This window comes from Salvelinus sp. IW2-2015, linkage group LG20 (assembly GCF_002910315.2).
Source record: "Salvelinus sp. IW2-2015 linkage group LG20, ASM291031v2, whole genome shotgun sequence".
Classification (NCBI taxonomy): domain Eukaryota; kingdom Metazoa; phylum Chordata; class Actinopteri; order Salmoniformes; family Salmonidae; genus Salvelinus; species Salvelinus sp. IW2-2015.
The window spans coordinates 16,826,947-16,838,841 of NC_036860.1; the positions used below are offsets into that span (position 1 = coordinate 16,826,947).

General features: G+C 43.1%; 1 protein-coding gene across 2 annotated transcripts in view; it reads right to left on the minus strand.

Annotated features, from left to right (window-relative positions):
• The window catches only part of kctd13 (potassium channel tetramerization domain containing 13), a 37,965-nt gene extending 27,323 nt beyond the window's left edge, over positions 1 to 10,642 (minus strand). Inside the window, exon 1 of one of the 2 annotated variants that reach the window (XM_024011677.1) lies at positions 10,624 to 10,642. The gene's annotated coding sequence lies outside the window, so the exon portion shown is untranslated. Of the gene's footprint in view, positions 1 to 8,580; positions 8,813 to 10,623 lie in introns of those variants that run through there. The other variant, XM_024011676.2, reaches the window with a different exon arrangement.
• Positions 10,643 to 11,895: the final 1,253 nt, after the last annotated feature.

Here is an 11,895-nt window from a genome sequence, read left to right on the forward strand (position 1 = left end):
GGGGATGTGATTTCAATTGAATTATCAAAAACAAATATCACAGTCAACAGACAAAAATTAGGTGGATGTTATGGGTGTAATGGTACACGGGGACCTCTGTTCCGACAGCACTGTGAACCCGAAAGAATACATAAATTGTTTTAATTCAAAATGAAAACACTAGGCCTACAGTCTATGCCTACACTGCATTGTCGGCCTATTGCCTCGAGTAAATCTAAGAAGAAAAAAATGCTCAGGCTATTCAGTTAAAACTAGAACCTATGCACACGTTGTAATCAAAATTCTAATCTTAATTGGTGCATTTCAAACTGTCCTTTTGTGAGGCGCAGCTGGGAACTAGTTCTGTATGGTGGCGAGTCGAAGAGTCGATAAACCAGAATTGGAGGATCCTCCATCATTGTTTAAATCTCCAGTTTGGGAAATGTTGGCTTCCCAGTAGATTAGATTACAATGGCGGTGGACAGTTGTGGATAAAACGTTAACAGTAATTCACCACGCACAACGAGAACAGTCTATATAGCTGCCAACACCTCAAATATGTTGACAGATTTATGCCGACATCACCCCAGTAAACCAGAGCAAGATAAACGCAAAAAAAAAAACGTCATTCAAGCAGCCCTTGGCAGCTGATTCTGACCGGGCTAAAGAAATTACAAGCGCGAAGGGTAGGCTGTGTTTACATTTTTTACAGTCTTTGGTTTATAGCTGTTGATATGCTCCCATTCTCTGTGGTTGAGAATAGGGGGTTTCAGCATGGAGCAATATATCTGCCAAAAGGTTGAAAGTACAGTTATGGCCAAAAGTTGAGAATGACACAAATATTAATTTCCAAAGTTTGCTGCTTCAGTGTCTTTAGATATTTTTGTCAGATGTTACTATGGAAAACGGAAGTATAATTACAAGCATTTCATAAGTGTCAAAGGCTTTTATTGACAATTACATAAAGTTGATGCAAAGAGTCAATATTTGCTGTTTTGACCCTTCTTCAAGACCGCTGCAATCCGCCCAGGCATGCTGTCAATTAACTTCTGGGCCACATCCTGACTGATGGCAGCCCATTCTTGCATAATCAACGCTTGGAGTTTGTCAGAATTTGTGGGTTTTTGTTTGTCCACCCGCCTCTTGAGGATTGACCACAAGTTCTCAATGGGATTAAGGTCTGGGATGTTTCCTGGCCATGGACCCAAAATATCTATGTATTGTTCCTCGAGCAACTTAGTTATCACTTTTGCCTTATGGCAAGGTGCTCCATCATGCTGGAAAAGGTATTTTTCGTCACCAAACTGTTCCTGGATGGTTGGGAGAAGTTGCTCTTGGAGGATGTGTTGGTACCATTCTTTTGGCTGAGAAGCAACCCTACACATGAATGGTTTCAGGATGCTTTACTGTTGGCATGACAGGACCGATGGTAGTGCTCACCTTATCTTCTCCAGACAAGCTTTTTTCCGGATGCTCCAAACAATCGGAGAAAATGACTTTACCCCAGTCCTCAGCAGTCCAATCCCTGTACCTTTTGCAGAATATCAGTCTGTCCCTGATGTTTCTCCTGGAGAGAAGTGGCTTTTTTGCTGCCCTTCTTGACACCAGGCCATCCTCCAAAAGTCTTTGCCTCACTGTGCGTGCAGATGCACCCACACCTGCCTGCTGTCATTCCTGAGTAAGCTCTGTACTGGTGGTGCCCCGACCCCGCAGCTGAATCAACTTTAGGAGACGGTCCTGGCGCTTGCTGGACTTTCTTGGGCGCCCTGAAGCCTTCTTCACAACAATTGAACCGCTCTCCTTGAAGTTCTTGAGGATCCGATAAATGATTGATTTAGGTGCAATCTTACTGGCAGCAATATCCTTGCCTGTGAAGCCCTTTTTGTGTAAAGCAATGATGACAGCACGTGTTTCCTTGCAGGTAACCATGTTTGACAGAGGAAGAGCAATGATTCCAAGCACCACCCTCCTTTTGAAGCTTCCAGTCTGTTATTCGAACTCAATCAGCATGACAGAGTGATCACCAGCCTTGTCCTCGTCAACATTCACACCTGTGTTAACGAGAGAATCACTGACATGTCAGCTGGTCATTTTGTGGCAGGGCTGAAATGCAGTGGAAATGTTTTGGGGGGAATTCAGTTCATTTGCATGGCAAAGAGGGACTTTGCAGTTAATTGCAATTCATCTGATCACTCTTCATAATATTCTGGAGTATATGCAAATTGCCATCATACAAACTGAGGCAGCAGACTGTGAAAATGTGTGTCATTCTCAACTTTTGGCCACGACTGTACGTATCGTTAGGATCGTAAGAAAAAACATACGTAAATTGTTAGTATTGTAAGAAAAGCCAATGCTGAAACATGAAATGTAAACGTTAAATTAGATCTCCCGTTAAGACTATGAATTAATATTTACACGTTCAATTACTTTAAGTCTCCCTTGACTGGGTTAGAGATCTTTTTGTATACGTACAAACTTGTCAGTAATGTGCCATCTGCAAAAGACATGAACGTAGCTAGTCAAATCAAGCAACTCTAGCCCAGACCAGTTAAAGTTGCTTTAGAGCATTCAGTTTAATTTCCAAAATAAATGTCTAAAGCTTGTTTTAGAACTGCAATCAATAATAACGTTATACCAGTAGATGGCTTGGGCCTTCAGCAAATGACTTGTGTGACACAGAAGAGCCTTGCCTAGAATAACGGCTTGAGCTGCAAAAGTAGACGGAAAGTAGACGGTTCGCTCAAAACTGAAAGCGCAAACCATTGCATTTAACCATGGCAAGGTGACTGGGAATATGGCCGAAAACAAACAGTGTAGTTATCCCCTCCGTAAGGCAATCAAACAGGCAAAACGTCAGTATAGAGACAAAGTGGAGTCGCAATTCAACGGCTCAGACACGAGACGTATGTGGCAGGGTCTACAGACAATCACGGACTACAAACGGAAAACCAGCCACGTCTCGGATACCGACGTCTTGCTTCCCAAAACCTTTTCCCGCATTGAGGATAACACAGAGCCACACCAGCTGGCTAGAGTGTTTACGGACATACTCAATCTCTCCCTATCCCAGTCTGTTGTCCCGGCATGCTTCAAGATGTCCACCATTGTTCACGTACTGCGGGATGCTGGACTTCTAGGCAGAGTTGCAAAGAAACAGCCATTTCTCTGTCCAGTGTGTGTTTTTGCCCATCTTAAATATTTTATTTTTATTGGCCAGTCTGAGATATGGCTTTTCTTTGCAACTCTGCCTAGAAGGCCAGCATCCCTGAGTCGCCTCTTCACTGTTGATGTTGAGACTGGTGTTTTGCGGGTACTATTTAATGAAGCTGCTAGTTGAGGATTGAGGCGTCTGTTTCTCAAAACCAGACACTAATATACTTGTCCTCTTGCTCAGTTGTGCACCGGGGCCTCCCACTCCTCTTTCTATTCTGGTTAGAGCGCTGTCTGTGAAGGGAGTAGTACACAGCGTTGTACGAGATCTTCAGTTTCTTGGCAATTTCTCAGAACAAGAATAGACTGACAAGTTTCAGAAGGTATTTGTTTCTGGCCAATTTGAGCCTATAATCGAACCCACAAATGCTGATGCTCCAGATACTCAACTAGTCTAGAAAAGGCCAGTTTAATTGCTTCTTTAAATCAGAACTGTTTTCAGCTGTGCTAACAAAATTGCAAAAGGGTTTTCTAATGATCAATTAGCTAATCCAAGTTTATCATTTTAAAAGGCTAACACAGCGCGCATTGGAACACAGGAGTGATGGTTGCTGATAATGGGCCTCTGTACGCCTACGTAGATGTTCCATTAAATATGAGCCGTTTCCAGCCACAACAGTAATTTACAACATTAACAATGTCTACACTGTATTTCCGATCAATTTGATGTTATTATAAACTCAGCAAAAAAAGAAACACTCACTGTCAACTGCATTTATTTTCAGCAAACTTAACATGTGTAAATATTTGTATGAACATAAGATTCAACAACAGACATAAACTGAACAAGTTCCACAGACATTTGACTAAAAATAAATTGAATATTGTCCCTGAACAAAGGGGGGTCAAAATCAAAAGTAACAGTCAGTATCTGGTGTGGCCACCAGCTGCATTAAGTACTGCAGCGCATCTCCTCCTCAAGGACTGCACCAGATTTGCCAGTTCTTTCTGTGAGATGTTACCCCACTCTTCCACCAAGGCACCTGCAAGTTCCCGGACATTTCTGGGGGGAATGGCCCTAGCCCTCACCCTCCGATCCAACAAGTCCCAGACGTGCTTCAATGGGATTGAGATCCGGGCTCTTCGCTGGCCACGGCAGAACACTGACATTCCTTTCTTGTAGGAAATCACGCACAGAACGAGCAATATGGCTAGTGGCATTGTCATGCTGGAAGGTCATGTCAGGATGAGCCTGCAGGAAGGGTACCACAACGCACAGCGTTGAGATTACATGTAATGACAACAAGCGCAGTCCAATGATGCTGTGACACACCGCCCCAGACCATGACGGACCCTCCAACTCGATCCCGCTCCAGAGTACAGGCCTCGGTGTAACGCTCATTTGACGATAAACGCGAATCCAACCATCACCCCCGGTGAGACAAAACTGTGACTCATCAGTGAAGACCACTTCTTGCCAGTCCTATCTGGTCCAGCGACGATGGGTTTGTGCCCATAGGTGACGTTGTTGCCGGTGATGTCTGGTGAGGACCTGCCTTACAAGCCTTACAAGTCTAGAATTATTTTGCCATATCTAATTAATGTACAAAAGAGTGTACAAAACATTAGGTACACCTTCATAATATTGTGTTGCACTCCTGAACAGCCTCAAGCCATCAGGCATGGACTCTACAAGGTGTCGAAAGCAATCATGCTCTCCGTAGCCGATGTGAATGTTTACCTGTTTAAATGTCTTGCTCACAAGGCAGCAGGGCCAGACAGAATACCAGGATGTGTACACAGAGCATGCGCAGACCAACTGGCAAGTGTCTTCACTGACATTTGCAACCTGTACATGGAGTCTGAAATAGCTACATGTTTCAAGCAGACCACCATAGTCCCTGTGCCCAGAAAGCGAAGGTAACCTGCCTAAATGGCTACCGCCCCATAGCACTCACGTCAGCAGCCATGAAGTGCTTTGAAAGGCTGGTCATGGCTCACATCAACACCATCCCAGAAACCCTAGACCCACTCCAATTCACATATCGCCCCAACAGATCCACAGATGATGCAATCTCAATCGCACTCCACACTACCCTTTCCCACCTGGACAAAAGGAACACCCATGTGAGAATGCTGTTCATTGACTGCAGCTCAGCATTCAACACCATAGTGCCAACAAAGCTCATCACTAAGCTAAGGACCCTGGGTCTAAACACCTCCCTCTGCAACTGGATCCTGGACTTCCTGACTGGCCCCCAGGTGGTAAGAATAGGCAACAATATCTGCCACGCTGATAATCAACATGGGGGACCCTAAGGGGTGCATCCTTAGTCCCCTCCTGTACTCCATGTTACCCACAACTGCGTGACCAAGCACGACTCCAACACCATCATTAAGTTTGCTGACGACACGATGAGACGGCCTATAGGGAGGAGGTCAGAGACCTGGCAGTGTGGTGCCAGGACAACAACCTCTCCCTCAACGTGAGCAAGACAAAGGAGACAATCATGGACTACAAGAAAAGGATGGCTGAACACGGCCCCATTCACATCGATGGGGCTGTAGTGGAGCAGGTTGAGAGTTTCAAGTTCCTTGGTGTCCACAACACCAACAAACTATTTTGGTCCAAACACACCAAGAAAGTTGTGAAGAGGGCACGACAACACCTTTTCCCTCAGGAGACTGAAAAGATTTGGCATGGGTCCCCAGATCTTCAAAAAGTTCTACAGCTGCACGATTGAGAGCATCCTGCTCAGTTGCATCACCACCTGGTAAGGCAACTGCTCGGCATCCGACCGTAAGGCGCTACAGAGGGTAGTGCGTATGGCCCAGTACATCACCGGGGCCAAGCTTCCTGCAATCCAGGACCTATATACTAGGCGGTGTCAGAGGAAGGCCCAAATAATTGTCAGACTTCAGTCACCCAAGTCATAGCCTTTTCTCTGCTACAGCACAGCAAGCGGTACCAGAGCGCAAAGTCTAGGTCCAAAAGGCACCTTAAGTTTCTACCCCCAAGCCATAAGTCTGCTGAATAATTAATCAAATGGACACCCTCCCTTTGTTTTTACAGTGCTGCTACTCGCTGTTTATTATCTATGAATAGTCACTTTACCACTACCTACATGTACAAATTACCTCGACTAACCTGTATCCCCACACATTGACTTGGTACCAGTACCCTCTGCATAGCCTCACTTCTTTTTTTTTCTTTTTTTTTTACACTTTTGTTTATTTTGTAACTCTATATTCTTAAAACTGCTTTGATGGTTAAGGGCATGTAAGTAAGCATTTCATGGCATGTGACAAATACAATTTGATTTGACTCCAATGCTTCCCAGAGTGGTGTCAAGTTGGCTGGATGTCCTTTGGGTGGTGGTGGACCATTCTTAATACACACAGGAAACTGAGCGTGAAAAACCCAGCAACGTTGCAGTTCTTCACACACTCAAACCGGTGCGCCTGGCACCTACCATACCCCGTTCAAAGGCACTTAAATATTTTGTCTTGACCCTGTCAATTGACCCTCCGAATGGCATACATACACAATCCATGTCTCAATTGTCTCAAAACTTAAAAATCTTTCTTTAACCCGTCTCCTCCCATCATCTACACTGATTGAAGTGGATTTAACAGGTGACCTCAATAAGGGATCATAGCTTTTACCTGGATTCAACTGGTCAGTCTAATGGAAAAAAACAGGTGTTCCTAATGATTTGTACACTCAGTTTAGATTGTAGAAGGCTTCGACAAATCATCATCTAAACAACCATGTATATAGGGTATTCCAAGTTTCCCTGTGGCCTTTGAATAGTGTTAGTTTAAACAGCTTTACACCCCAAACGCTCCCTGTTCTATTGATATCGATGGAAGTGATTAACAAAAAAAGTGTTGCATTACTCTTACAGCGTTGGTGACCCACTTGAATCAAAATGCAACACTTCAAAATGTAGCTAGCCATCTTCTACAAATTGTCCTCTAATTAGTGAGGTACACATTCACATAGTGTGATTTTTCTAGCTGTATTAGTTTTAATAGGACATGCATATTGGTAATTGATTCTGGACACTTTAAAACTGTTTTACATTGGGCTATTTATCAAAATGTCTAGTCAACAGGAAGCAGCGACACAGTCATTTTCAACTTAAGTTTTAGGAATGTAACTTTTGCCTCCCGAGTGACACAGCGGTCTAAGGCACTGCATCGCAGAGCTAGAAGCGTCACTACAGACCCGGGTTCGATCCCAGGCTGTGTCGTAGCCGGGCGCGACCAGGAGACCCATGAGGTGGTGCACAATTGGCCCAGCGTTGTCCAGGTTAGGGGAGGGTTTGGCCTGCCGGGATGTGTTTGTCCCATCGCGCTCTAGCAACTCCTTGTGGCAGGCTGGGCGCATGCACGCTGATTTCTGTCGCCAGTTGTACGGTGTTTCCTCCAACACATTGGTGCGGCTGGCTTCCGGGTTAAGAGAGCAGTGTGTCAAGAAGTAGTGCGGCTTGGCAGGGTTGTGTTTCGGAGGACGCATGGCTCTCTACCTTCGCCTCTCCCAAGTCCGTACAGGAGTTGCAGCTTTGGGACAAGACTAACTACCAATTGGCTATAACAAAATTGGGGAGAAAATGGGGTGAAAAGTTACAAAAAATGTTTACATTAAACTTTTAATATTGCAATAATTCTTTCTGATTTATATAGTTATTATTATTTTCAAGGCTACTCCTCTTACATCGTTTAAGCTAGAAATTTCTTTCTAACTTTAAAACGTGTAGACTGGTCTGGAATAGTGTGCTCGCATACAATTTTGAGATGGACCTTTTAGAGGTATAAAAAGGTCCCATTGTGACATCACTCCCAACATTCCATTCGCTTTAAACAAATGTTACTTTTAACACAAACCACTTTCCCAACAAATTACACAAAATTAGAGCATATGAAATCTTCCTCTACTCTGCATTTAAATCTGAAATCAGAACAGAATTACTCTCTGGTACCGATCAAAACCTGGACAAATGAGTAGCCACAAATTATTTCAAAAAGCTGAAGCGGCAAATTTTTTCTTCATGTTAAATTATAATCTACAGTAGTTTCCAGTGGTAGTGTAGCTACTTAATCAGGTAAAACTACTGGATGAGTCCAAAAACGTGCTGTTATTTAATTTGTTTTGACGATTTCGGGTGTTTGCCATGCCTACTTCCAGGCCAGTATCATCATGTCCAGGTGAAATTTGAATGGGTAACATTAACTGTTAGCTAGTTAGCTTTCCAGACACTGCAAAACATCTTGCTAGACACACACAAGACAGCAAATTAGCTCGCTACAATCACACTAGTTAACTTGCTAGTTAGTATTTGGCTTGTTACCTAGCTAGCTACATTTACTAACGTCAGTTTCAAGCTACCGTACCGTCTCTGGTTGGATGCTAAAGGCAAGCCGTTAGCTAGCTAACGTACTCACCAGGCTAGCCGACTTGCTAGCTAACATTAGCGGTTAACTTTTGTGGTGGTTCCAAATCTCCAATGCTATTAAAATGAGAATTTAAAACAACGGAAAAAGAAAACACTTAACTAGGTTGCTAGCTAGTTGTACGAATTAGGGAAATACTGTGGTTAATTAGGAGGAGGTCATTTTGACATGTTTAGCTTGCTTGACTAGTTTACGTCATCGACAAGATTAGTTTATTATTCGATGAGGTTTAACGGCGTTTGGCCTCCAATAAATGTTGCATTACCGCCACCTAGTAGACTGGAGTACAACTCCCGTATACTTTGCTTAAAAAATATATGCATAAGTAAACAAATACCCTACCATCTAACACTACACTCACAAAAAAATAAAAAATGAAATTATTTAAAAATAACACCACCCTACTCCACTATTTAAATATATTTAGTTCTACCTCAGGCCAACAACCTGAAAGGATGGGACACCACCACTTAACAACACCCTGTTACTCTTCTGTCTCGCACACCCAAATACCTCTCTGCAGCTGCCACCACAACCTCAATTTTCTGCGACCTATGTTTCATCCCTGCAGTACAGTTGATAACCATTGCTATAAATGCTAAAAATCCAATCTTACTGAAACATATATCACTTGTTGACCTATCCCTCTGTACTGGTACAGATCTACTACTCACACCACTCCTCTCAAGATCCCTCCCCCTTGACCCATCTTCCTCTACTTTCTTCACTGTCTCAGCATATGACAACTTCTGCACTACTCTAACCCGGGAACCTCAACCTGCCTCTCTCGCACGGGACATTTCTGATCCCCAGCCCCATGGGGACCCCGACAATTAACACATACCACTACTTTTCCCAATGCTACACATTATTTTGTCTCATGCCCTTCTGCACACTTCTCACACCTAGGAACCTCCCTCCTACACACTGCTGCCACATGCACATAAGCTTGACACCTGTAACAACGTAATGTATTCACCACAAAAGCTCGTACAGGATAACTTATATATCCTAACATCACTTTGTCCGGCAAAGACTCAACATCAAAAGTCAAAAGAACAGACAATGACTCTTCTGTTCCGCCACTCATGCCACCCTGTCTGCTTCGCACCAAACGACGAGCATCACAAACACCGGGAATCTTCCCCTTCAGTTGGTCAACTTTTACATTTACTGCTACCCCAGTAATCACTCCTTTCAATGGCACCCTTTTCTTGAAAGCAAAACAATTCAAATTTCTTGCCCCCATTCATTTAACGCGGAGCGCCTTCTCCGTCTGACCAGCAGAAACACAAACAATTATCACAGACCACTTTTGGTTACCGAATCCACAGCACCCAACTCTGTTTTCACCCACCCTGAAACCACAAATGGATCAGCCAAAAGGCAAGGGTCACTCCAACTGTCACAGACTCATCTTTATCCTGACCCTCGGTGCAAGCCTCGGCTCCGAGAACTTCACCACACATACCACCTCCGATACCTCCTGTCTTCAGCTCACCCTGCTTACACTTTCTACCATTCTTCTAAAACAAACAATCTCCCTTTTTACGCAATTTTTTACCGACTCAAGCTCACCCTCTTCCTCCCTCTCTCTCTCTCTCTCTCTCAGACCTCCTCTGCCTCTCTTTTTCCCCTCCATTCCTCCTACGTATTCCAAGTATATGTCTCTTTATCAGTGGCTGTCAGTGCTGTTTATGATGAGGGATGACGCTTTTTTTTCATGCGCATGGTCTTATTTCTATTACAGCATATTGGATTACTGTCATTCATATTCCATTCAATGTAACATCGATAGGTTTAGGCTACTATATGATACTCAAATTTTCCCTATACCCATCATGAGGTTGCTACAACCTAGCCTGTGAATGAATGTTTACAACGTAGGTGCATACAGGTCGAGAAACATTTTTAAGGTGACAGACAGTGACACATTCAATACCGCCTTGTAATAATTAGTCCAACAGTTGCAAACAAGAGTTTCTACTTCCATTCAAGAAAAGTTTTAACAGAATCGGCGAAATGAATACACACCTGATATACGCGTAAACACCACATTGTATCGGTTCTCGACCGAGGTAAAGACAGATTCAGGTTAGACATTCAACGGATATTCGCCTGTAGTTTTCCTTACGTCCACCAACAGCAGTTAGGGACCGTCAACATAGTGACGAATCATATTTTTGTAATTTCAATATCTCTTTAACCATTACTCCTAAAACTTTCAAAACGACCCTGATGGCAGAGACACATATTGCACACCCTTTTTTTTGTAAATTTACATCTCGCACTATTTTAAATGATTTATTTAATTTTTGAAATTCAATTGCGCCTTGGTCATGTGACCCACACACCTCAAACAAGGTTCATAATGTACACTCAGTGGGCCTATACATTGCACACTCTTCTGTTTGTCCATTTGCATCTCATGAGATTTTACAATAAAAGTTTCACATTTCAATAGCTCCTTAGTCATATGACCTACAACCCTCAAGCTACTTTCAGAATATCCACTGAGTAACCATATACAGTGGGGAGAACAAGTATTTGATACACTGACGATTTTGCAGGTTTCCTACTTACAAAGCATGTAGAGGTCTGTAATTCTTATCATAGGTACACTTCAACTGTGAGAGACGGAATCTAAAACAAAAATCCAGAAAATCACATTGTATGATTTTTAAGTAATTAATTTGCATTTTATTGCATGACATAAGTATTTGATCACCTACCAACCAGTAAGAATTCAGGCTCTCACAGACCTGTTAGTTTTTCTTTAAGAAGCCCTCCTGTTCTCCACTCATTACCTGTATTAACTGACAATGACCCGAAACACACAGCCGCAACTAAGGAGTGGCTCCGTAAGAAGCATCTCAAGGTCCTGGAGTGGCCTAGCCAGTCTCCAGACCTGAACCAATAGAAAATCTTTTGGAGGGAGCTGAAAGTCCGTATTGCCCAGCGACAGCCCCGAAACCTGAAGGATCTGGAGAAGGTCTGTATAGAGGAGTGGGCCCAAATCGCTGCTGCAGTGTGTGCAAACCTGGTCAAGAACTACAGGAAACGTATGATCTCTGTAATTGGAAACAAAGGTTTCTGTACCAAATATTAAGTTCTGCTTTTCTGATGTATCAAATACTTATGTCATGCAATAAAATGCAACTTAATTACTTAAAAATCATACAATGTGATTTTCTGGATTTTTGTTTTAGATTCCGTCTCTCACAGTTGAAGTGTACCTATGATAAATATTACAGACCTCTACATTCTTTGCAAGTAGGAAAACCTGCAAAATCGGCAGTGTATCAA